The sequence below is a fragment of the Lineus longissimus genome, chromosome 9, assembly GCF_910592395.1.
Source record: "Lineus longissimus chromosome 9, tnLinLong1.2, whole genome shotgun sequence".
Lineage (NCBI taxonomy): Eukaryota > Metazoa > Nemertea > Pilidiophora > Heteronemertea > Lineidae > Lineus > Lineus longissimus.
Window position 1 is genome coordinate 3038583 of NC_088316.1, and position 26418 is coordinate 3065000.

Consider the following 26418-nt stretch of genomic DNA (forward strand, 5'->3'; position numbering starts at 1 on the left):
AGTCATGTAATGTTTAATGCCCATGTCCGCACGGCGCTCCAGACCTCTGATTGGCCATACATGCTATATACACACAATAGCTATAAATTACCATGATCTAGTTAGTACAGGAAGGGGTATGGCCTGAATTTATGGAACCCACCATAAAAAGGCGAAACTAGAGTATATACATGTAAAACTAACATAAGTTATACATTGAAACTGATTAAGCAGCGATATAGTACGCATTGTGACAACATTCTGGATATACTTAGTTGAAGCATCTCACACAATCACCGTAAGTTCGAAACGATTCTTGAAGAGAGTAGCCGCTCTAATTTTAGAGTGGCATCTCACATTCAAATGGGGCAAAATGTTCGGCGGTGCTGTGTGGAGATTGGCATGCCTACTACAGAAAGATCATTAAAACTTTCTAAAATTCAGGTATTTTTTGATAAGGTGAGACACATATGAATATTTTAGGCATTAGTTGAGAAACACAAGGTGTTGAAAATAGCCCTTTAAAGCGCCCCCAAAAATGACGTTCTCCCTTCGGGTGTATGGTCTTATGATGTACATCATGTATATACATGTACATCATAGATTCAAAATGTCTTTCAGCATTCCGGTTGACACATTTCGATGTCATAGTGACCGATGTAGCGCCTCCCCCTGCGGTCATTAATGATGTCACTCTCTGCTATCACCACGGTAGCACAACAATCCCTGCGAATATTGGGTTCTTCAGGAAATGCAGAAAACCCATCGCTGGGAATCATCTCACCATCAGCAAGAAGGTCCCGTCCACGGAACACCTTACGCTGTGTGAGGTTCGAGTGTTCGGGCTTGTAAAACAAAGCCAAACTGGTAAGTAGTGCCACGATTTAATAGAGACTAAGAATGTGCACAACGACACATCTAACCTCCCTTGCGCATGACCGGAACTATTTATTGACGTCGTTCCGCTGCTTTGAAGAATGCAACACATCATCAAGTTCTGTGATTGGCTAACAATTGGGGAAAGTGGCGAATGCCAGAGTCATTTCATATCGGTGACGGCTATTCATTGATGATGACATGCAACATTATCTCCCTTACAATTTCCAGTCGATGGCAACAAGTTGACAAAGAAAATCCATGTCCGGAGCCTGCTCGGGTGCTCAGTTCGGTGCTTGGAGATCGCTTCGCCATGTATAGAGTACGATTACAACGAGGGGACAAGACTTTGTCGATTTGAAGCGCCCAAGGACGGGCAGATTTTTTGTTCTGCGTCAAAGTTTGAGGAATACCATTGGAATTTGAAACCTTAGGCAGTCGATCAGTGAATATTTGATATTCTTTTACTTCACCATTATTATCTCCGAGCAATGCTCTGCTGTGATTGGTGCCGAAGCATCATTTAGGTTTTCGATTTGTCAATATAATATGACGTCATAAAAGTACCGTGACTGTTGTAACTGTTTGGTTGATAAGTTTAGGGGAAAGTCTGATTACAGTAACGTTGTCTTTTAAATTGACTCTTTAATCCGGTGAACCTTTCAAGCAGTAGTTTTCAGATGAGCTCCAATGTCAACGACTCAACCTGAAAATTTCAGACCGTCCTCATTACACCCGAGTAGGCCTACTTGGCAAGTTCGACAAAAACACTTGCCTAAAGTCACACGCACGCCGACTATGGGAATCAAAGCAGGGACCACACGACCGCTCCTTCAGAGTCCGAGCCACTAGTCCAAAGCGGCGATATCACGAATAAGTTAGAAGCATATTCGCCGGGATAGAAAAGTTCTCGATGACACTAGTATCTCATCGCCAACTTTTGAGTGTATAGCCACACAATATAGAAGTGAACTACTAATGGACCAATTGCAAAGTGTTGATTATCTTTAAATGGATAAAACGTAGTTAATGGAATGAATGCTTTTGTCTAACGGTGCGGTACATTTCACTATATCTTCTACTTGTTACGCCATTGACAGATCGAAAGTAATTACCGCAGCCACAGACAATATAGATTTATTTTATTTCAATCTTTATTGTAATTAACAGTGCATGAAATGTCAATTTCTCTTGCACATTTTTACTGATAAGGCGATCTCGTTAATGGACAAGTTGAAGCTAATTCTTCTACTTCCTGTCTTGGTTCACAATTTATATTTACCAGGACCTTGTAATGAGCGTGTGCATTGTCATTAGTGTGACTCTGAATCACGGTTTTTTACTATCAGGTAAGGTTTGCCCCTCAGTGCAGTGGGTAGAATATATAGCGTCATAGTATCCGAAAGGTGGCCTGGCGATATTCTTCTACACTGGGACTCTCTTTTGATTAAAAGGTTTTGCCCCTTGGGTAGAATATGTCGCCCCGTGGTACCGCAAGCTGTCAGGCAAGATTTACCCCTGCGGTAGAATAATGTTGCCTTGGTCTTTACATCACGCCTTCCGGTAATAACCAACGATCTTGGAAACGCCGTAGTTCTATCCAACCAAGGAAGTTAAATAGTACCTCAATGATCAAACATGCGGCGAGATCCTTCTGCAATGTTCCCCTGTCAGGTGAGATCTTCCCTTGGAGGATAATATGTCGCCCCGAAGTTCATCACCTTATGTTCGGAATAAACGCATTCAACACGGACAATTTTGTTTCTGATCTGTCACGCATCAAATCTTCGTTCTATATCGGTCCACGGGATAAAAACGTGATGAAGATGAGCAGCGGGCAATCAATGTTTGCCCTCGAGTAAGATCTGATTAGGCTTGTTATTGAGTTACAACTGGTGGCAATGTTGACCAAAGATGGCCATATCGTATGTGAGCCCAAAGACGTCCAAAAAACACTACACACAGAACCCATCCAGAAGTATTAAGGTAGCAGGAAGGGTTGGGCGTTTGTGGTTTCTGAGTCTGAGGGGGTTGGTGTCTGTTGACTGTGCTTTAAGAGAGACTAGGCATGGCGCCAGTCTCTCTTAAAGCACAGTCAACAGGCATTTGGTCTCAGTATTTGGGTTTTGATTGCCATGACTGTACCCCTGTAAAAGTCAGAGGAGGAGAAGTTTGGAATGATGAAAGCATTGAAGAAGAAGAAATGTTATTATTGAGGAAAGCAAAATTTATTATGAGACGAGAAGGCAGTGTCCTGACTTGATTATTTAAAAAAAATGGCAGTCTGAACACATTAAAAGGTGGAACATGGCATTTTATCGACTTTGAAGTGTTCCGCAGTTAAAGGGAGACTATAGGCAGCAGCTAGGTAGGCAAGATAAAGTCATACAAATTTGCCAATAGGGGTCAGTCATATCTCTAGGCATGGCGCCAGTCTCTCTTAAAGCACAGTCAAGAGGCATTTGGTCTTAGTATTTGGGTAAGTACAGAATCAAGGCAGCTCAGAGAGCAATGATTGAACGATGCTGTGGACAAGTCCAAGGATACTGCATCAGTCACGACCAACTTCTCATCAGAAAGCGTCACCACCAGCATATTCAATGTTCAGTTCCAACCTGTACCAGTCCAATGCACGCCTGTTATGGTCAGCAGTGGTCAGCTTAGCGCGATATGGAACATTCTTCCGAAACTCAAGCGAGGGAAGTCTGCTCATTAGCCTATCTCGCGCACTGCTCCTTCTTGTCAAACATCGTAGTGAAATCGTGGTACAGTGGGGCGTCCTCGAGGATTGCAGCTGGTCGGACAGACGTGAGGTGGAATGTGGGCGGCTGCACTTCTTCGTTGATGTGCGATGGCAGATAGCACAGTTGTTGCGTTGCATGACAGCTGAAAGTGAATGTGATATCATAGAACTGAGGCGTTTGCAATGAGACTATAGGTGAAATGGGCCATCTTCCAGTGACTAATATACAGAGTAAGGGCACTGGGTGTTGTTAGATTTAGCATTGAATGTATTCCTCGTACAAGCGTGAATAGTGTGGACATACAGTGAGAGGTGAGAGACCCCTATTGACTACTTCTTGTAACTTTATCTTGGATATTATATTAGTATTGAACTTCTCGCCATGGAATATGAAGAAATTGAAGTTGTAGGCATGGAATATGAAAAATGATTCAACGGTGAAAGACATTATTCCATGAGGCTTTGCCGTGATCGCAAAGGACGCGACGCGATTGGTTCACATGCTAATGAGGTATGATAATGATAATTACCTCTATAATGCTACTTGGATAGCGACTGTGTTGTTGATTGCAACAGTGGTCTATGTCAATGTGTGCCTGTAATGTCAATGAAGTATGATGAGGTGATGACGATAGTGCAATTATTAAATATTGGCAAGAGATCACACTACAACATAGGTCTTGTTTTTGACAGATGACTGTGCGACATTCCCATTGGGTCTTGTTAGAGTCAGCGCTGCATGTATTCCTTGTACAAGCTTGAATAGTTGTGACGACTTTTGGGAGACGGGGGAAACACAAGTGAAATAGACCAAAACAAGTGATTTTGGGGCTTTGGTTTAGACGCATGCCCCACATGCGCCATGCGGGATTATACGGTTCATGTGAACTTGTTGACATCTACAAGACTACAATGATCTAGTGCTGTTATTGGTCATGGTACATGGTAGGCCTAATCATCATGGCTATATGTTTCAGGAAAAGCTCGGAGTAAAATGAACTGCCGATGAATAATGATGTTGTTCATGTTTACCATGTTTACCATGTTTACTAGTACATAGCCATAGGGTATGCACTGGCCAGTGCACTTTCTGCACGTCGTCATGGTCATGTACGTGATACCTTGCATATTTTGTTTTTTGAATGCGCATGCTTTTTGGGCAAAATCACTTGTACCAACACTAATGAATAATGTCTTCTTATCCCTATGACTCCATACACAGTGAGGGCATTGTCCCATTCCCATCAAATGGTAACTTATTGTACCGTATTAGGGTGGAAGTTGGGGAGCAGATACCTACCGTTGCACACCTGTCATAATCAGCAGTGATGAGCTTAGCGCGATATGGAACATTCTTCAGAAACTCAAGCGAGGGAAGTCTGCTCATTAGCATATCTCGCGCACTGCTCCTTCTTGTCAAACATCATAGTGAAATCGTAATGGAAAACGTCTGGCTTTGCGCCAGACGTTGAGACTAATAAGCGAAGAACTAATAGGTAAAGAACTTCTACTTGCGCGAGACTGCTCTGATAAAATTATCATTGCAGAGACTACGGTGACGTACACTTATATTTTTTACAATCAAAAATGCCCTCAAAAGACGACTTGGAATGATTATTTTATTGATATTTCCTACTATATACCTTCCAATTATCACTTTATACAAATAGATCGGCGTTAGGTCGCATGCTTTTCTTTCCTGGTGACACTATAAAGCAAAATAGTTGCAACCCCGTAAATGCGCTATAAGTCCAATAATAAGTGACGGTGACCCGTTATAAATGTTTCGCCAGCTTCGCTTTTTTGCCGCTACGCGGCGCGTTGGGCCCTTGCGTCCAGACTATTAACCCTTTAGGAAAGATATCTTTGGCGGGCATCACGTTATGTTATGATTGTCAGAACCAACTCAGAGGAAGCTCACTTGACAGGTCAGTTTATGGTTTATCAAATTTTGAAGAAAAATTCATTTTGAAAATTTGAAAAAAGATGTACCGGTAGCAGGGTCGGGCGCCATTGTTCCTCTGAATGGGCCTAAAATACACCTGATATACGTTGGGGAGTTGGGATATGATACTGATAAGAGAAACTTAAGTCAAATTTCTTCGCGGCACGCGCTCTCATTTCCCGATTTCGTTGAAATAGTTTGATTCTCGAAATATTGATGGGAAAGAGCCTCTATCGCGTGGTGTGATGAGACGAGAGGCGCCTATAGAGCGTGGTGCGGGCACGTGTCCGCTACTTGAAGGCCTTTAGCATATGGCGTGTTGCATTTGCGGTATTCCCGGGGGCTTATTGCGTGGATTTTGGCGAGATAAGGGGGTCTATTCGCTACGCGGAGGTCACGCTCTGTCCTCCGAAGAAACGCCCCCTATCACGCTTTTTTGGTACAAGGATGCTCTGCAGATGTCATGGGGAGTGACCCACCCGGGCTGGTATCTTACCTCCAAGTTTTGAGTGTAGCCAGACTACCTGTAGAGGATCAATTGCAAAGTGTTGATTATCTATAAATTAATAAACGTCGTTAACAATAAAGAATAAATGCTTTTGTGTACCGATACGGTACATTTTCCTATATCTTCTACTTGTTTCACTATTGACAATCGAATGTAATCACCGCAGCCAGAAACAATATAGATTTGTTTTTATATTTCAATCTTTATTGTCTGCTGAAGCCAACAATTAACAATGCCTGAAATGTCAATTTCTCTTGCACATTTGACTGAGAAGGCGATCTCATGAATGAACCATTTGAAGCTTCCTTTAATTACAGTCCTGTCTTGGTGCAGGATTTATATTTACCAGGACCTAGTAATAAGCGTGCATATGTCGCCCCATGGTACAACGCTACAACCGTGAGCTTTGGGTAAGATTTACCCCTGGGGTAGAATATGTAAATTGCCCCGGTCTTTAAATCACGTGTGTCTGTAATAACCAACGACGTTGGAAATACCGTAGTTCTATATCCAACCAAGGAAGTAAAATTGTACCTCAGTGATCCAACATGCGGGGAGATCCTTCTACAGTGTTCCCCTGTCAGGTGAGATCTTCCCTTGGTGGTAAAATATGGCGCCCCGTAGTTAATCACCTTCAGTTCGGAATAAACGCATTCAACACGGCCAAGGTTCTGCTGATCTGTCACGCATCAAATCTAAGTTTTATCTCGGTCCCAGGGATAAAGATGTGATGAGGATGAGGAGCGAGGAATCAATGTTTGCCCTTCAATTAAATCTGATTATAGGCTTGTTATTCAGTTACCCTTAAGGAAAGAGAGCTTTGGCGGGCAAGACGTTATGCTATCATTGAGTTAGATCTGCATTATTTATGGCTCGATTGCGAGTCACGTGATCCTAGTTCCACCAAGTACAAGTAGCTAAGTGATCTGCAGAGCAGCATTGATTACACCAGTCTCGAAGACTCGAAGATTTTTTTAATGTGTAGATCCAGATATATGGTTGACTAACAACGCACCGCAGATCAGATGAGTGACGAGTTACCTCGTGTAAAGTTTGAACAATTCATTTCAGATATGAGTGTTTTCCTGGAGAGAGTTTCCTGCGTTCTCTTTTTAGGACTTCTGTTAGGATCGTACCTGCCCCAGGTTACATCAACGAAGTATACACTCGATATGGCCACATCTTTGAAAGGTAAGTACAACACGAAGCAGCCAAGCGTAAGGAAGTAATCACAAGGCAACGAGAGGCAATTAACGGGCACAACATGTATCAATAAAAGCAACACTTAGGATCAAGAAAAGCAAAGGTAATGTAAAAGTAAAGAAAAGGCAATATGCACGGCGATGTTTAATGCAGCTATCTTTTCATCTATTTGATTGTTCATTTGGAAGACACGTGTATAAGAAATTGGCCTAACCTCGCCCTGAAGAAACCATCACGGATCTCCTCACTGTGGACGAGTGAACACGTAGCGGGCCTGGCGAACGATGGCAATACGAATGGGAACCTCCAATTCTGCGCCTGCACAGCCGAATATCAGTACACGGACAACTGGTGGACTGTCGATCTTGGCGCCACCTACTGGGCGGTGGCGATAGAACTTTGGAACAGAGGAAATTACTGTAACTATAATATATTTGGCCATTTGTATATGAATACTAGTATATATATATTCATATTCATGTAAAACTAACATAAATAATACATTGGAAACTGATTAAGCGGCGATATAGTACGCATTGTGACAACAATTTGGATATACTTAGTTGAAGCATCTCACACAATCACCGTCAGTTCGAAACGATTCTTGAAGAGAGTAGCCGCTCTAATTTTAGAGTGGCATCTCACATTCAAATGGGGCAAAATGTTTGGCGCTGCAATGTGGAGATCGGCATGCCTACTACAGAAAGATCATTAAAACTTTCTATAATTCAGGTATTTTTTGATAAGGTGAGACACATATGAATATTTTAGGCATTAGCTTAGAAACACAAGGTGTTGAAAATAGCCCTTTAATAGCGCCTCCCAAAAATAACGTTCTCCCTTCGGGTGTATGATCCCATGATGTACATCATGTATATACATGTACATAATAGATTCAAAATGTCTTTCAGCATACCGGTTCGCACAGTTCGATGTCATAGTGACCGATGAAGCGCCTCCCCCTGCGGTCATTAATGATGTCACTTTCTGCTATCACCACGGTAGCACACCAATCCCTGCGAATATTGGGTTCTTCAGGAAATGCAGAAAACCCATCGCTGGGAGGCATGTGACCATCAGCAAGAAGGTCCCGTCGACGGAACACCTTGCGCTGTGTGAGGTTCGAGTGTTCGGGTTTGAAACACAAAGCAAAGCTGGTGAGTAGTACCGCGATTTAATAGAGTCTAAGAATGTGCACAACGACACATCCAACCTCCCTGCACGCAACCTCCTTGCACATGAGCGGAACTATTTATCGACGTCGTCCCGCTGCTTTGAAGAATGCAACACCCTTCAAGTTCTATGATTGGCTAACAATTTAGGAAAGTGGCGAATGCCAGAGTCATTTCATATCGGTGACGGCTATTCATTGATGACGTCATGCAATATTATTTCCCTTTGCAGTCAATGACAACAAGCTGACCATAGAAATCCATGTCCGGAGCCTGCTTGGGTGCTCGGTTCGTTGCTTGGAGATCGCTTCGCCATGTATAGAGTACGATTACAACGAGGGGACAGGACTTTGTCGATTTGAAGCGCCAATGAACGGGCAGTTCTGCGTCAGAGTTTGAGGAATACCATTGGAATCCGAAACCGTAGGCAGTCGATCAGTCAATATCTAAGATTCTTTCTGGCACTTCACCATCATTATCTTCGAGCACTGCTCTGCTGTGATTGGTGCAGAAGCATTATTTGTGTCATTTGATTGGTCAATAGAATATGACATCATAAAAGTACTGTGACTGTTGTGACTGTTTGGTGTTAGTTTGGGGAAAAGGTCTGATTACAGTAGACGTTGTCATTCAACTTGACTTTGACCCCGGTGAACCTTCCAGTAGTTTTTAGATGAGCTGCACAGTCAGCGCTTAAACCTGAGAATTTCATGTTTCTTTCTGATCTGTCACGCATCAAATCTGCGTACCATCTCGGGCCCAGTGATAAAAACGTGATGAAGATGAGCAGCGGGCAATCAATGTTTGCCCTCGAGTTAGATCTGATTAGGCTTGTTATTGAGTTACAACTTGTCGCAATGTTGACCAAAGATGGCCATATCGTATGTGAGCCCACTGAAAGACGTCCAAAAAACTCTACACGCAGAACCCATCCACACTATTAACCCTTTAGATACGATATATTTGGCGGGCATCACAGTAATACAATGATGCAATCCAGGAATGGCAGAAGCCAGAATCCAGGGAAAACAATGCGTTTTGCCTTGAATCATGCCTAAAGTTCAACCCCAGGAAACCATTGGTCAATGGTTTGCTACCACTGGTTGTGGGAGTTCAATAGACAACCATTTGAACCACAGTGATCATTTGATTAGGTCAATTTACAGGTTTCATGCTGACTATCAAATGTTAAAGATATTTAAAAGAACGATTAGAGCGATAAGAACGATTAAAGGACTAATTGAACCTGATCCAGCGGCACCCACTACATCAGCACCTATGGAAGGTAGTAGAAGTGTAACACAACCTCAGTTAGTAGCAAGTGAAACACAGACACTCATTGATGAGGTAAACATTACACCAAAACCCATAGATAGGTTGATAGACGCAACTGATGATGAAATCAAATCACTAGGTTTCACAGAATGTGCATTTAGGGAACTTAGAGGGTTAAGAAAGGCTGGTGATGATCTTGCTACAGTAAAAATGCAAAAGGACAGGCAGATTGAGGAACTAGAGAAAAAGCTTGAAAATCTACAAAGAGGCTATGAAAACTCGGTGGAAGAAGATGTTGGAGAAAGGACGAGTTGAGAAAGGAAATAGATGAACTAGAAGACAAACTGTATGAGGAAAAGGCAAAGGTCTGGAGGATAGACAATGATAGGGAGTCACAAACCTGCAGGATGAAACGCTTGATCACTGATGCTTTGAAGAAACCAGATTCAAGGATTCCACTTAAGGATAGAATAAGGTTGCTTTTTAAGATGCATGGTCTAACTATTAGTGCCATAGTAACAGCTGTAATTATGTTTTTCACAACTCTAGGTCTTAATATTAGTAGTGTTCTGAAAGCTGTCACTAAACCTACACCACCAGGACCTACACCACCAGGACCTACACCACCAACACCGCCAAAACCAGAACCATCAATACCAGATAAAGTAAAAGAAGGACTCAAGAAGTTTGGTGAATGGTTGAAAGACCTGGCCAAGAAATCAGCAGCAGCTTTACCTGGAATAATCGGCTTTATTGTCTCATTCCTATTGAAATCAGTGGCTGCTGTTGTTGGTTTTCTGGCTGAATACATGATCATAGCACTTATTATTATTGTTAGCTCAATAATCTATGGTTTAATGGGGGGAGTTAAAGCAGTAAAGTCGAGCCATGCTCTCAGGACAAAGTCGAGCTAAGCTCTCAGGGCAAAGTCCAAGTCCAAGTCCGAGTCCTAGTCACTTAAATGGTACTAGTAAGAAGTAATATTGAATTTTACCAATAAATATTGAATTTTACATTAATAATAAATAGAATGGCAACAGGATATTTACTAAACACTGATAGAGCACATAGGATTCCACTTGGATTGAAGGCTGACAGGCAGCATCAAATTATCACTCATAATCCCTCATCTGCTAATCCAAAAGAAACACTGTGCATTAAGATACCGGCATTGAGGGAGAACACATTCTTTGTACCGAAATCTCTTTATCTGTCTGCTGATGTCACCATTTCCGGTGATTCCAAAAACAGTGTGGTCAACAACCTCGGTAGAAACCTCGACTCCAAAATGATGATTAAGTGGGGAACAGAACAGATATTTGACCTCGACGAATATAGTCATTATTCTACATTCAAGGACCTATGGTTAACAGAGGGGGAAAGAGACGACAGGGTGTTTCAGGGTGATTCCAAAAACAGTGTGGTCAACAATCTCGGTAGAAACCTCAACCTCAACTCCAAAATGATAATTAAGTGGGGAACAGAACAGATATTTGACCTCGACGAATACAGTCATTATTCTACATTCAAGGACTTGTGGTTAACAGAGGAGGAAAGAGACGACAGGGTGTTTCAAGGTATCCAGTCAGAGAACCTCAGGAATTTAAGATCAGGAGTAGCTGAAGCTAATGTCACTGGTGAAACTAGTGATGAAAAGACACTTAAGAAAGTGTTTGGTAGCAAATACAAGGTACCACTAGAGTTCGAGCTATTCCATAACCATGCTCCATTTTACAAGTTTCCGATTCAAGAGGACGTTATCATTGAAATCACACTAGCACCAAAGGAGGAGATCATTGTCACTACGACTACAGCTAACATGAACTACAAACTTGAAAACATCTGTTTTGAATACGACACAGTAACTCACAAGATGATAGCCAGTCAACTGAGTATCAGGTACAACTCTGGCTTCTCAATCTTTTACGATTGGGTAGACCATTTCAAGACAGTCAATGTTACTTTCAATGAAACGTTAATCAACGAGAACATAAATTTTCCAAGAATGTCAATTAAAGGCATATTGCTTCTATTCGTGTCTGATTATGTCGATGGATCTAGAATTTCTGAGATGTTCGAAAACTCCAATATCACTAAAGTACAGATAACAATAGAGGGTGTTTCTAATCAAGTGTTCTAGAAGGAATGAGAATGATGGATCAATGGGAGGAGATCAAGAAGCATTTCATGTCTGAGGATTTGAAGAAAACTAATGACTGTTACATGACAATGGAGAAGTATTACGGTGACTCGAATCACTACGGGTTGTGGTTGGACCTGAGAACCACAGAAGTCAATCATCTACACGGTTCTGGTAAGAGATTTCAGAACACAAAGGATGGAATCCAGTTGTATCTTACAAAGAAATCTGGTAAGGGACCATACAAAATGCACATATTCGTGGTTTCTGATGCTCAGGTAAACATCAGTAACTATCAAATAGCCTCTTTACAGCATTAGAGATACGCTCTTAGCAACAAAGTTGTATTAGATTCGAAGTTTACTAGTGATTTTATAAGAAATTACATGGAAACACCAGGAAAGAAAGATATTTTCAACACACTGTATCAAAGTTTACTATTGGCAACAACAACAATTGGTTACTCTATGATACTAAAAAGGTTCTTGAGAATTCAAGTTATGCTAGCCTAGAGGAGATATTTAAATTGGGTAGAACTGTAGCTCTAAGTAATGGCACATTAGAGTACCTTTACAATCAAGGAATATTACCCAGAAACATAATGAAGTAATTATCTACTTCACTAAATGAAAACTGTAATCAACATAGAATCTAGTGATTACCCAGAACAGAGTTCTAGTGATTAAACAGTCAATCTTAACACTGACATTCAGGATGCATGTAGCATCACTTTGACTTTTGCAGTAATATCTTGTACATTCTATAATATCAGTGAAGCCCGGAAGAAGAATAAAATAAAGATTAAGGGTTTTTTTTAACAGAGATTACGATACCCGATGGTCTCTATGATCTAGAAAGTTTTTCAAAAATGTTTGCAGATAATTTTAAAGAAAATAGTTTCAGTAGAAGTGCTGTTAAATTTAATGTAGAAGTACCCAATGGTAAGGCCATCTTACACTTCCTGAAGAGAAAAAAATGAGCAGTATTTTCAGATTATGTTCATGGGTAAAAGTTGTGAGTTATTTGGCTTGAAATCAGAATGGCCTTTTCCTTTCGGCAATGGAGATCAGGATGAAGTTGTAAGTGAGAGTCCCATCTATTTTAGACCCGTGAACCATTTTGTGTTTCACTGTGACATAATAAATTCTACTAATGTACATGTATTTAGTAACGTTGAAACATCAGATGTGCTAGCCACGAGACCAATAAAGGAAGCTAATTTTGGAGATTTAATAGCATATTCCTTTGACAAACCAATAGCAATACCATGTAAACCAAGATTCAATAAGCTGAATATCCGCTTAACTGATGAAAAAGGTGACATTATCGATCTTAATTGTTTTGACGTATAGTACCCAGAAGTATTAAGGTAGCAGGAAGGGTTGGGCGTTTGTGGTTTCTGAGTCTGAGGGGGTTGGTGTCTGTTGACTGTGCTTTAAGAGAGACTAGGCATGGCGCCAGTCTCTCTTAAAGCACAGTCAACAGGCATTTGGTCTCAGTATTTGGGTTTTGATTGCCATGACTGTACCCCTGTAAAAGTCAGAGGAGGAGAAGTTTGGAATGATGAAAGCATTGAAGAAGAAGAAATGTTATTATTGAGGAAAGCAAAATTTATTATGAGACGAGAAGGCAGTGTCCTGACTTGATTATTTAAAAAAAATGGCAGTCTGAACACATTAAAAGGTGGAACATGGCATTTTATCGACTTTGAAGTGTTCCGCAGTTAAAGGGAGACTATAGGCAGCAGCTAGGTAGGCAAGATAAAGTCATACAAATTTGCCAATAGGGGTCAGTCATATCTCTAGGCATGGCGCCAGTCTCTCTTAAAGCACAGTCAAGAGGCATTTGGTCTTAGTATTTGGGTAAGTACAGAATCAAGGCAGCTCAGAGAGCGATGATTGAACGATGCTGTGGACAAGTCCAAGGATACTGCATCAGTCACGACCAACTTCTCATCAGAAAGCGTCACCACCAGCATATTCAATGTTCAGTTCCAACCTGTACCAGTCCAATGCACGCCTGTCATGGTCAGCAGTGGTCAGCTTAGCGCGATATGGAACATTCTTCCCAAACTCAAGCGAGGGAAGTCTGCTCATTAGCCTATCTCGCGCACTGCTCCTTCTTGTCAAACATCGTAGTGAAATCGTGGTACAGTGGGGTGTCCTCGAGGATTGCAGCTGGTCGGACAGACGTGAGGTGGAATGTGGGCGGCTGCACTTCTTCGTTGATGTGCGATGGCAGATAGCACAGTTGTTGCGTTGCATGACAGCTGAAAGTGAATGTGATATCATAGAACTGAGGCGTTTGCAATGAGACTATAGGTGAAGTAGAAGCAAGGAGTGAAATGGACCATCTTCCAGTGACTAATATACAGAGTAAGGGCACTGGGTGTTGTTAGATTCAGCATTGAATGTATTCCTCGTACAAGCGTGAATAGTGTGGACATACAGTGAGAGGTGAGAGACCCCTATTGACTACTTCTTGTAACTTTATCTTGGATATTATATTAGTATTGAACTTCTCGCCATGGAATATGAAGAAATTGAAGTTGTAGGCATGGAATATGAAAAATGATTCAACGGTGAAAGACATTATTCCATGAGGCTTTGCCGTGATCGCAAAGGACGCGACGCGATTGGTTCACATGCTAATGAGGTATGATAATGATAATTACCTCTATAATGCTACTTGGATAGCGACTGTGTTGTTGATTGCAACAGTGGTCTATGTCAATGTGTGCCTGTAATGTCAATGAAGTATGATGAGGTGATGACGATAGTGCAATTATTAAATATTGGCAAGAGATCATACTACAACATAGGTCTTGTTTTTGACAGATGACTGTGCGACATTCCCATTGGGTCTTGTTAGAGTCAGCGCTGCATGTATTCCTTGTACAAGCTTGAATAGTTGTGACGATTTTGAGGGGTGAGAGACCCCTATCGGCTACTTCGGCTAACTTTATCTTGCCTACCTAGCTGCTAGCAATAGTGCCCCTTTATCAAGACTGAAACCCACTGTGCGGGGCTAAGAAATTACCTTTATAATCCTAGTTGGATAACCACTAGATGATTTGAAGAGTGCTCTGTGGATGTGTGCCTGTAATGTCAATGAAAGTATGATGAGGTGATGACGATAGTGGAATGACGAAATACTGGAAAGAGATCTATTCCTAGAAGAACATATGTCCTGTTTTGACTAGGTGGCGCATTTTTTTATCAGCAGTGAGCACTGTGTGTAACATGGTGGAGGCAGCGGAGATAATAACTGTGTCGAAAGTATTGTTATAGGGCCTTCCCTAGGCCCATGGGGTTAAATTTACAATCCACGATTGAAAAGACGTAGTTTGATCGCATTCAACTATAAATCCATTGAACAGTTGTGTTCCTTTAGTCAACCGATGACCTTTTGTTGGGCCATGATCGGGGATTGTAAACTGTAAATGTATTATGGACTGGGAGACGGGGGAAACACAAGTGAAATAGACCAAAACAAGTGATTTTGGGGCTTTGGTTTAGACGCATGCCCCACATGCGCCATGCGGGATTATACGGTTCATGTGAACTTGTTGACATCTACATGATCTAGTGCTGTTATTGGTCATGGTACATGGTAGGCCTAATCATCATGGCTATATGTTTCAGGAAAAGCTCGGAGTAAAATGAACTGCCGATGAATAATGATGTTGTTCATGTTTACCATGTTTACCATGTTTACTAGTACATAGCCATAGGGTATGCACTGGCCAGTGCACTTTCTGCACGTCGTCATGGTCATGTACGTGATACCTTGCATAGTTTGTTTTTGAATGCGCATGCTTTTTGGGCAAAATCACTTGTACCAACACTAATGAATAATGTCTTCTTATCCCTATGACTCCATACACAGTGAGGGCATTGTCCCATTCCCATCAAATGGTAACTTATTGTACCGTATTAGGGTGGAAGTTGGGGAGCAGATACCTACCGTTGCACGCCTGTCATAATCAGCAGTGATGAGCTTAGCGCGATATGGAACATTCTTCAGAAACTCAGGCGAGGGAAGTCTGCTCATTAGCATATCTCGCGCACTGCTCCTTCTTGTCAAACATCGTAGTGAAATCGTAGTGGAAAACGTCTGGCTTTGCGCCAGACGTTGAGACTAATAAGTGAAGAACTAATAGGTAAAGAACTTCTACTTGCGCGAGACTGCTCTGATAAAATTATCATTGCAGAGACTACGGTTACGTACACATATATTTTTTACAATCAAAAATGCCCTCAAAAGACGACATGGAATGATTATTTTATTGATATTTCCTACTATATACCTTCCAATTATCACTTTATACAAATAGATCGGCGTTAGGTCGCATGCTTTTCTTTCCTGGTGACACTATAAAGCAAAATAGTTGCAACCCCGTAAATGCGCTATAAGTCCAATAATAAGTGACGGTGACCCGTTATAAATGTTTCGCCAGCTTCGCTTTTTTGCCGCTACGCGGCGCGTTGGGCCCTTGCGTCTAGTGCCGTTATTGGTCATGGTACATGGTAGGCCTAATCATCATGGCAATATGTTTCAGGAAAAGCTCGGAGTAAAATGAACTGCCGATGAATAATGATGTTGTTCATGTTTACCATGTTTACTATACATAGCCATAGGGTATGCACTGGCCAGTGCACTTTCTGCATGGTCGTCATGGTCATGTACGTGATACCTTGCATATTTTGTTTTTTGAATGCGCATGCTTTTTGGGCAAAATCACTTGTACCAACACTAATGAATAATGTCTTCTTATCCCTATGACTCCATACACAGTGAGGGCATTGTCCCATTCTCATCAAATGGTAACTTATTGTACCGTATTAGGGTGGAAGTTGGGGAGCAGATATCTACCGCTGCACGCCTGTCATAATCAGCAGTGATGAGCTTAGCGCGATATGGAACATTCTTCAGAAACTCAAGCGAGGGAAGTCTGCTCATTAGCATATCTCGCGCACTGCTCCTTATTGTCAAACATCGTAGTGAAATCGTAATGGAAAACGTCTGGCTTTGCGCCAGACGTTGAGACTAATAAGTGAAGAACTAGTAGGTAAAGAACTTCTACTTGCGCGAGACTGCTCTGATAAAATTATCATTGCAGAGACTACGGTGACGTACACATATATTTTTTACAATCAAAAATGCCCTCAAAAGACGACATGGAATGATTATTTTATTGATATTTCCTACTATATACCTTCCAATTATCACTTTATACAAATAGATCGGCGTTAGGTCGCATGCTTTTCTTTCCTGGTGAAACTATAAAGCAAAATAGTTGCAACCCCGTAAATGCGCTATAAGTCCAATAATAAGTGACGGTGACCCGTTATAAATGTTTCGCCAGCTTCGCTTTTTTGCCGCTACGCGGCGCGTTGGGCCCTTGCGTCAAGTGATTATTTATCATTAAATTCACTAAAATTAAATGGCAGGTATCGTTATGATGCTTGGATCTGCAGTAATAAACGCAGTAGCATTCACAGGATCTGGTTACCTTTTCAAAGCACTAGACAAGAACGGCTACGCAGCTGAAATTAAAAGACATAATAGGGCTCAGGAAGAGTTACAGAAGGCAATGAAGAGAGAAAACAAGGCTGCTATTGATTTTAAAAATACTGATTAGCCATTCAACGTGTTCATCAATATGTTATACCACCAAGCACAAGCAGCTTGTGCCTCATCTGCAGAGAAGCATTGATTACACCAGTCTCGAGGACTGACTAGATATACGGTTGACTAACAAGGCACCTCAGATCAGATGAGTGACGAGTTACCTCGTGTAAAGTTTGAACAATTCATTTCAGATATGAGTGTTTTCCTGGAGAGAGTTTCCTGCGTTCTCTTTTTAAGACTTCTGTTAGGATCGTACCTGCCCCAGGGTACATCAACGAAGTATACACTGGATACGGCCACATCTTTAAAAGGTAAGTACAACACGAGGCCGCCTACTGCCAGGAAGTAATCACAAGGCAACGAGAGGCAATTAACGGGCACTACATGTATCAAGAAAAGCAACACTTAGGAAAAGCAAAGGTAATGTAAAAGTTAAAAAAGGCAATATGCATGGAGATGTTCAATGCAGCTATCTTTCATTGGCGATTATAATGGCAAATTCCAAATATAATGGCAAATTCCAAATTGAAATTATGCGCATGCCTGGCGTTTCGTTTCCTCAACCCCGCAAGGTCTGGCCACGGGATGAGGCAAAGAATAGACAATCTCTGCTAAAAATATTCACTCTTTGGCAAGAGAATGGCACCGATGAGGCACCCTGGAAGCATGCATTGTATTGCTCAATATTTCATTATGGTTGTTGAGATCGACCAATAGGCTGCAATTTGATACGGATTCGAAGAAGGCCCTTACAGTGTTAATTGGATAAAGGTGATTAAGGTAGAATGCGCTTGATTTCCCTAGTTCTCTAAGGATCTATTGGATTGTTCATTTGGCAGATACGTGTATAAGAAATTGGCCTAACCTCGCCCTGAAGAAACCTTCACGGATCACCTCACTGTGGAAGCGTAAACACGTAGCGGGCCTGGCGAACGATGGCAATACGAATGGGAACATCCAATTCTGCGCCTGCACAGCCGGAAATCAGTACAAGGACAGCTGGTGGACTGTCGATCTTGGCGCCACCTACTGGGTGGTGGCGATAGAACTTTGGAACAGAGCAAATTACTGTAACTATTATATATTTGGCCTTAGTAAATCTAATATAGTATATGTACATGTATATATATACTAGTATGTACACGGAACAATACTCGTGACTTTCCATAACACAACTTGATCCTGAATTATCAAATAAAAGTTAGAACCAACTCAGAGTAATTTCGCTTGACAGGTCAGTTTATGGTTTATCAAATTTTGAAGAAAAATTCATTTTTAAATTTGAAAAAAGATGTACCGGTAGCAGGGTCGGGCGCCATTGTTCCTCTGAATGGGCCTAAAATTCACCTGATATACGTTGGGGAGTTGGGATATGATACTGATAAGAGAAACTTAAGTCAAATTTCTTCGCGCCACTCGCTCTCATTTCCCGATTTCATTGAAATAGTTTGATACTCGAAATATTGATGGGAAAGAGCCTCTATCGCGTGGTGTGATGAGACGAGAGGCGCCTAGAGCGTGGTGCGGGCACGTGTCCGCTACTTGAATGCGTTTAGCATATGGCGTGTTGCATTTGCGGTATTCCCAGGGGCTTATTGCGTGGATTTTAGCGAGATAGGGGGGTCTATTCGCCGCTACGCGGGGGTCACGCTCTGTCCTCCGAAGAAACGCCCCCTATCACGCTTTTTTTGGTACAAGGAGGCTCTGCAGATGTCATGGGGAGTGACCGACCCGGGCTGGTATCTTACCTCCAAGTTTTGAGTGTACGCAGACTACCTGTAGAGGATCAATTGCAAAGTGTTGATTATCTATAAATTAATAAACGTCGTTAACAATAAAGAATAAATGCTTTTGTGTACCGATACGGTACATTTTACCATATCTTCTACTTGTTTCACTAATGACAATCGAATGTAATCACCGCAGCCAGAAACAATATAGATTTGTTTTTATATTTCAATCTTTATTGTCTGCTGAACTCAATAATTAACAATGCCTGAAATGTCAATTTCTCTTGCACATTTTACTGAGAAGGCATGAATGAACCATTTGAAGCTTCCTTTAATTACAGTCCTTTCTTGGTGCAGGATTTATATTTACCAGGACCTAGTAATAAGCGTGCGTATGTCGCCCCGTGGTACAACGCTACAACCGTGAGCTGTCGGGTAAGATTTACCCCTGGGGTAGAATATGTAAATTGCCCCGGTCTTTAAATCACGTGTGTCTGTACTAACCAACGACGTTGGAAATACCGTAGTTCTATATTCAACCAAGGAAGTAAAATTGTACCTCAGTGATCCAACATGCGGGGAGATCCTTTTACAGTGTTCCCCTGTCAGGTGAGATCTTCCCTTGGTGGTAAAATATGGCGCCCCGTAGTTAATCACCTTCAGTTCGGAATAAACGCATTCAACACGGCCAAGGTTCTGCTGATCTGTCACACATCAAATCTAAGTTTTATCTCGGTCCCTGGGATAAAGATGTGATGAGGATGAGGAGCGAGGAATCAATGTTTGCCCTCCAATTAAATCTGATTATAGGCTTGTTATTCAGTTACCCATAAGGAAAGAGAGCTTTGGCGGGCAAGACGTTATGCTATCATTGAGTTAGATCTGCATTATTTATGGCTCGATTGCGAGTCACGTGATCCTAGTACCACCAAGTACAAGTAGCTAAGTGATCTGCAGAGCAGCATTGATTACACCAGTCTCGAAGACTCGAAGATTTTTTTTCTTTGTAGATCCAGATATATGGTTGACTAACAACGCACCGCAGATCAGATGAGTGACGAGTTACCTCGTGTAAAGTTTGAACAATTCATTTCAGATATGAGTGTTTTCCTGGAGAGAGTTTCCTGCGTTCTCTTTTTAGGACTTCTGTTAGGATCATACCTGCCCCAGGGTACATCAACGAAGTATACACTGGATACGGCCACATCTTTGAAAGGTAAGTACAACACGAAGCAGCCTAGCGTAAGGAAGTAATCACAAGGCAACGAGAGGCAATTAACGGGCACTACATGTATCAAGAAAAGCAACACTTAGGATCAAGAAAAGCAAAGGTAATGTAAAAGTAAAGAAAAGGTAATATGCACGGCGATGTTTAATGCAGTTATCTTTTCATCTATTTGATTGTTCATTTGGCAGACACGTGTATAAGAAACTGGCCTGACCTCGCACTGAAGAAACCTTCACGGATCTCCTCACTGTATAAGAGTGAACACGTAGCGGGCCTGGCGAACGATGGCAATACGAATGGGAGCCTCCAATTCTGCGCCTGCACAGCCAAAGATCAGTACACGGACAGCTGGTGGACTGTCGATCTTGGCGCCACCTACTGGGTGGTGGCGATAGAACTTTGGAACAGAGCAGATTTCTGTCGTGAGTAACTTAACTATTATATAATTGGCCATTAGTAAATCTAATATAGTATATATATATATACGTATATACATGTATATTTACATGTAAAACTTATATAAATAATACATTGGAAACTGATTTAGCGGCGATATAGTACACATTGTGACAACATTTTGGATATAGTAGTTGAAGCATCTCACACACTCACCGTAACTTCGAAACGATTCTTGAAGAGAGTAGCCGCTCTAATTTTAGAGTGCATCTCACATTCAAATGGGGCTAAATGTTCGGCAGTGCTATGTGGAAATAGGCATGCCTACTACAGAAAGATTATTAAAACTTTCTAAAATTCAGGTATTTATTTATAAGGTGAGACACATAGGAATATTTTAGGCATTAGTTTAGAAACACAGGGTGTTGAAAATGTACATAATAGATTCAAAATGTCTTTCAGCAAACCGGTTGACACAGTTCGATGTCGTAGTGACCGATGTAGCGCCTCCCCCTGCGGTCATTAATGATGTCACTCTCTGCTATCACCACGGTAGCACAACAATCCCTGCGAATATTGGGTTCTTCAGGAAATGCAGAAAACCCATCGCTGGGAATCATCTCACCATCAGCAAGAAGGTCCCGTCCACGGAATATCTTACGCTGTGTGAGGTTCGAGTGTTCGGGCTTGTAAAACAAAGCCAAGCTGGTAAGTAGTGCCACGATTTAATAGAGACTAAGAATGTGCACAACGACACATCCAACCTCCCTGCACGCAACCTTCTTGCGCATGACCGGAACTATTTATCCACGTGGTTCCGCTGCTTTGAAGAATGCAACACATCATAAAGTTCTATGATTGGCATAAAATTGGGGAAAGTGGCGAATGCCAGAGTCATTTCATATCGGTGACGGCTTTTCATTGATGATGTCATGCAATATTATCTCCCTTTGCAGTCAATGGCAGCAAGTCGACCATAGAAATTCATGTCCGGAGCCTGCTCGGGTGCTCAGTTCGGTGCTTGGAGATCGCTTCGCCATGTAATGAGTACGATTACAACGAGGGGACCGGACTTTGTCGATTTGAAGCGCCCAAGGACGGGCAGGTTTTTTGTTCTGCGTCAGAGTTTGAGGAATACCATTGGAATTCGAAACCTTAGGCCGTCTATCAGTGAATATTTGATATTCTTTTATATCACCATCATTATATTCGAGCACTGCTCTGCTGTGATTGGTGCAGAAGCATTATTTGGGGCTTTCGATTGGTCAATAGAATATGACATCATAAAAGTACTGTGACTGTTGTGACTGTTTGGTGTTAGTTTGGGGAAAAGGTCTGATTACAGTAGACGTTGTCATTCGACTTGACTTTAACCCCGGTGAACCTTTCTGAACCAGTAGTTATCAGATGAGCTGCACAGTCAGCGCTCCAAACTGAGGATTTCAGACCGTCCTCGATCATTTACAACCGATTACGTGGTTTCAGGCAAGTTTGAAAAAAAACCTGCATAAGGTCTCCGACGCCGATTGTGTGAATCGAACCAGGGACCACTCGTCCGCTCCTCCAGAGTCCGAGCCACTAGTCCAAAGTCGCGATATCACGAATAGATTAGAATCATTTTCGCCGGGATAGAAAATCTCTAGATGCCACTGGTATCCCCAGGGGGGTCACTCTCCATTACATCTGTAGAGTATCCTTGTACTCTGACTTTTCAATAGACCCCCGCCAGCTGGTCACCGCCATATGAAATCCCCACTGAGCTCCCTTTTGCTGGCAACCTTTTCATTTCCACCCCCTCCAGCTGGTAAGTCATCATTTCCACCCCCCTTCCAGCGGGGCCGAGATCGTGGTCTAACAACACCATTGCAGGACCATCAGGGCATTTGGAGATTGGGATTCTCTACTCTCATCAAATGATAACATACATTCTTCATACTTTTTACCAGGACTATTTATTAACATTTTATTCAAATCAACCTGATACATATGTACATGGAACAATACTCTAAACATTTCATAACACAACTCGATCCTGCATTATCAAACAAAAGTGAAAAAAAACTCAGAGGATGCTTACTTGACAAGTCAGTTTATGGTATATCGAATTTTGAAGAAAAATTCATTTTGAAAATTTGAAGAAAGATGTACCGGTAGCAGGGTCGGGCGCCATTGTTCCTCTGAATGGGCCTAAAATACACCTGATATATGTATTGACCTCCTGGTCAACGGCCTCGTGATCTGATTGAAGAGAAGATCGAATCGCAGAGATGTTATTTAAGTGGTTTTAATCATCGGAATCAAAACATGTCGAAAAAACGTACAGTGATACAGTACAATATACGTTGGGGAGTTGGGATATGATGTCTGATATGAGAAACTTAAGTAAAGGTTCTTCGCGCCACGCACTCCCATTTCCCGATTTCATTGAAATAGTTTGATACTCGAAATATTGATGGGAAGGAGCCTCTATCGCGTGGTGTGATGAGACGAGAGTCGCCTAGAGCGTGGTGCGGGCACGTGTCCGCTACTTGAAGGCCTTTAGCATATGGCGTGTTGCATTTGCGGTATTCCCGGGGGCTTCTTGCTTGGGTTTGAGCGAGATAAGGGGGTCTATTCGCTACGCGTGGGTCACGCTATGTCCTCCGAAAAAACACCCACTATCACGCTTTTTTGGTACAAGGATGCTCTACAGATGTCATGGGGAGTGACCCCCCACCCCCCGGGCTGGTATCTTACCTCCAAGTTTTGAGTGGAACCAGAGTACCTGTAGAGGATCAATTGCAAAGTGTTGATTATCTATAAAGTAACAAACGTAGATAATGGAATAAATGCTTTTGTGTATACGCGTACAATTTACTATATCTTCTACTTGTTTAACTATTGACAATCGAATGTAAATACCGCAGCCATAGAAATATATAGATTTGTTTTCATATTTCAATCTTTATTGTCTGCTGAAGCCAACAATTAAATATGCCTGAAATGTCAATTTCTCTTGCGCATTTTACTGAGAAGGCGATCTCATGAATGGACCATTTGAAGCTTCTTTTACTTAGAGTCCTGTCTAGGTGCAGGATTTATATTTACCAGGACCTAGTAATGAGCGTGCGTATGTCGCCCCGTGGTACAACGCTACAACCGTGAGCTGTCGGGTAAGATTTACCCCTGGGGTAGAATATGTAAATTGCCCCGGTCTTTAAATCACGTGTGTCTGTAATAACCAACGAGATTGGAAATACCGTAGTTTTATATCCAACCAAGGAAGTAAAATAGTACCTCAGTGATCCAACATGCGGCGAGATCCTTCTGCAATGTTCCCCTGTCAGGCGAGATATTCCCTTGGGGGAAAATATGTCACCCCGTAGTTAATCACATTCAGTTCGGAATAAACGCATTCAACACGGCCAAGGTTCTGCTGATTTGTCATGCATCAAATCTAAGTTTTATCTCGGTCCCAGGGATAAAGATGTGATGAGGATGAGGAGCGAGGAATCAATGTTTGCCTTCAATTAAATCTGATTATAGGCTTGTTATTCAGTCATCTTTTAGGAAAGAGAGCTTTGGTGGGCAAGACGGTATGCTATCATTGAGTTAGATCTGCATTATTTATGGCTCCATTGCGAGACACGTGATCATAGTACCACCAAGTACAAGTAGCTAAGTGCCTCATCTGCAGAGAAACATTGATTACACCAGTCTCGAGGACTGACATTTTTTTTCTTTCTAGATCCAGATATATGGTTGACTAACAACGCACCGCAGATCAGATGAGTGACGAGTTACCTCGTGTAAAGTTTGAACAATTCATTTCAGATATGAGTGTTTTCCTGGAGAGAGTTTCCTGCGTTCTCTTTTTAGGACTTCTGTTAGGATCGTACCTGCCCCAGGGTACATCAACGAAGTATACACTGGATACGGCCACATCTTTAAAAGGTAAGTACAACACGAGGCCGCCTACTGCCAGGAAGTAATCACAAGGCAACGAGAGGCAATTAACGGGCACTACATGTATCAAGAAAAGCAACACTTAGGAAAAGCAAAGGTAATGTAAAAGTAAAAAAAGGCAATATGCACGGAGATGTTCAATGCAGCTATCTTTCATTGGCGATTATAATGGCAAATTTCAAATATAATGGCAAATTCCAAATTGAAATTATGCTCATGCCTGGCGTTTCGTTTCCTCAACCCGGCAAGGTCTGGCCACGGGATGAGGCAAAGAATAGACAATCTCTGCTAAAAATATTCATTCTTTGGCAAGAGAATGGCACCGATGAGGCAACCGGGAAGCACACATTGTATTGCTCAATATTTCATTGTGGTTGTTGCGATCGACCAATAGACTGCAATTTGATACGGATTCGAAGAAGGCCCTTACAATGTTAATTGGATAAAGGTGATTAAGGTAGAATGCGTTTGATTTCCCTAGTTCTCTAAGGATCTATTGGATTGTTCATTTGGCAGATACATGTATCAGAAATTGGCCTAACCTCGCCCTGAAGAAACCATCACGGATCTCCTCACTGTGGAAGCGTAAACACGTAGCGGGCCTGGCGAACGATGGCAATACGAATGGGAACCTCCGATTCTGCGCCTGCACAGCCGAATATCAGTACACGGACAACTGGTGGACAGTCGATCTTGGTGCTACCTACTGGGTGGTGGCGATAGAACTTTGGAACAGAGGACATGTCTGTAACTATAATATATTTGGCCATTTGTATATGTATAAATGTATATATACACACATATATATACATGTAAAACTAACATAAATAATACATTGAAACTGATGAAGCAGCGATATAGTACGCATTGTGACAATATTTTGGATATACTTAGTTGAAGCATCTCAGACAATCACCGTTAGTTCGAAACGATTCTTGAAGAGAGTAGCCGCTCTAATTTTAGAGTGGCATCTCACATTCAAATGTGGCAAAATATTCGGCGGTGCAATGTGGAGATCGGCATGCCTACTACAGAAAGATCATTAAAACTTTCTATAATTCAGGTATTTTTTTATAAGGTGAGACACATATGAATATTTTAGGCATTAGCTTAGAAACACAAGGTGTTGAGAATAGTCCCTTAATAGCGCCTTCCAAAAACGACGTTCTCCCTTCGGGTGTATGATCTCATGATGTACATCTTGAATATAGATTCAAAATGTCTTTCAGCAAACCGGTTGACACAGTTCGATGTCATAGTGACCGATGTAGCGCCTCCCCCTGCGGTCATTAGTGATGTCACTCTCTGCTATCACCACGGTAGCACAACAATCCCTGGGAATATTGGGTTCTTCAGGAAATGCAGAAAACTCATCGCTGGGAGGCATGTGACCATCAGCAAGAACGTCCCGTCCATGGAATATCTTACGCTGTGTGAGGTTCGAGTGTTCGGGCTTGTAAAACAAAGCCAAGCTGGTAAGTAGTGCCACGATTTAATAGAGACTAAGAATGTGCAAAACGACACATCCAACCTCCCTGCACGCAACCTTCTTGCGCATGACCGGAACTATTTATCCACGTGGTTCCGCTGCTTTGAAGAATGCAACACATCATTAAGTTCTATGATTGGCATACAATTGGGGAA

The 26418-nt window shown here is 41.9% G+C and overlaps 2 long non-coding RNA genes across 2 annotated transcripts; one reads left to right on the forward strand and one right to left on the reverse strand.

Moving 5' to 3' along the window:
- Positions 1-2615: 2615 nt before the first annotated feature.
- On the reverse strand, positions 2616-4958 carry LOC135493908 (uncharacterized). Its single transcript, XR_010448317.1, has 3 exons — positions 4899-4958; positions 4129-4194; positions 2616-3741 (listed from the first exon to the last, which is right to left on the reverse strand). It is a non-coding gene; the product is annotated as an uncharacterized LOC135493908 (long non-coding RNA).
- A 2169-nt stretch (positions 4959-7127) lies between these two features.
- On the forward strand, positions 7128-8346 carry LOC135493165 (uncharacterized). The gene is made up of 3 exons (XR_010448204.1): positions 7128-7242; positions 7443-7673; positions 8166-8346. It is a non-coding gene; the product is annotated as an uncharacterized LOC135493165 (long non-coding RNA).
- Positions 8347-26418: the final 18072 nt, after the last annotated feature.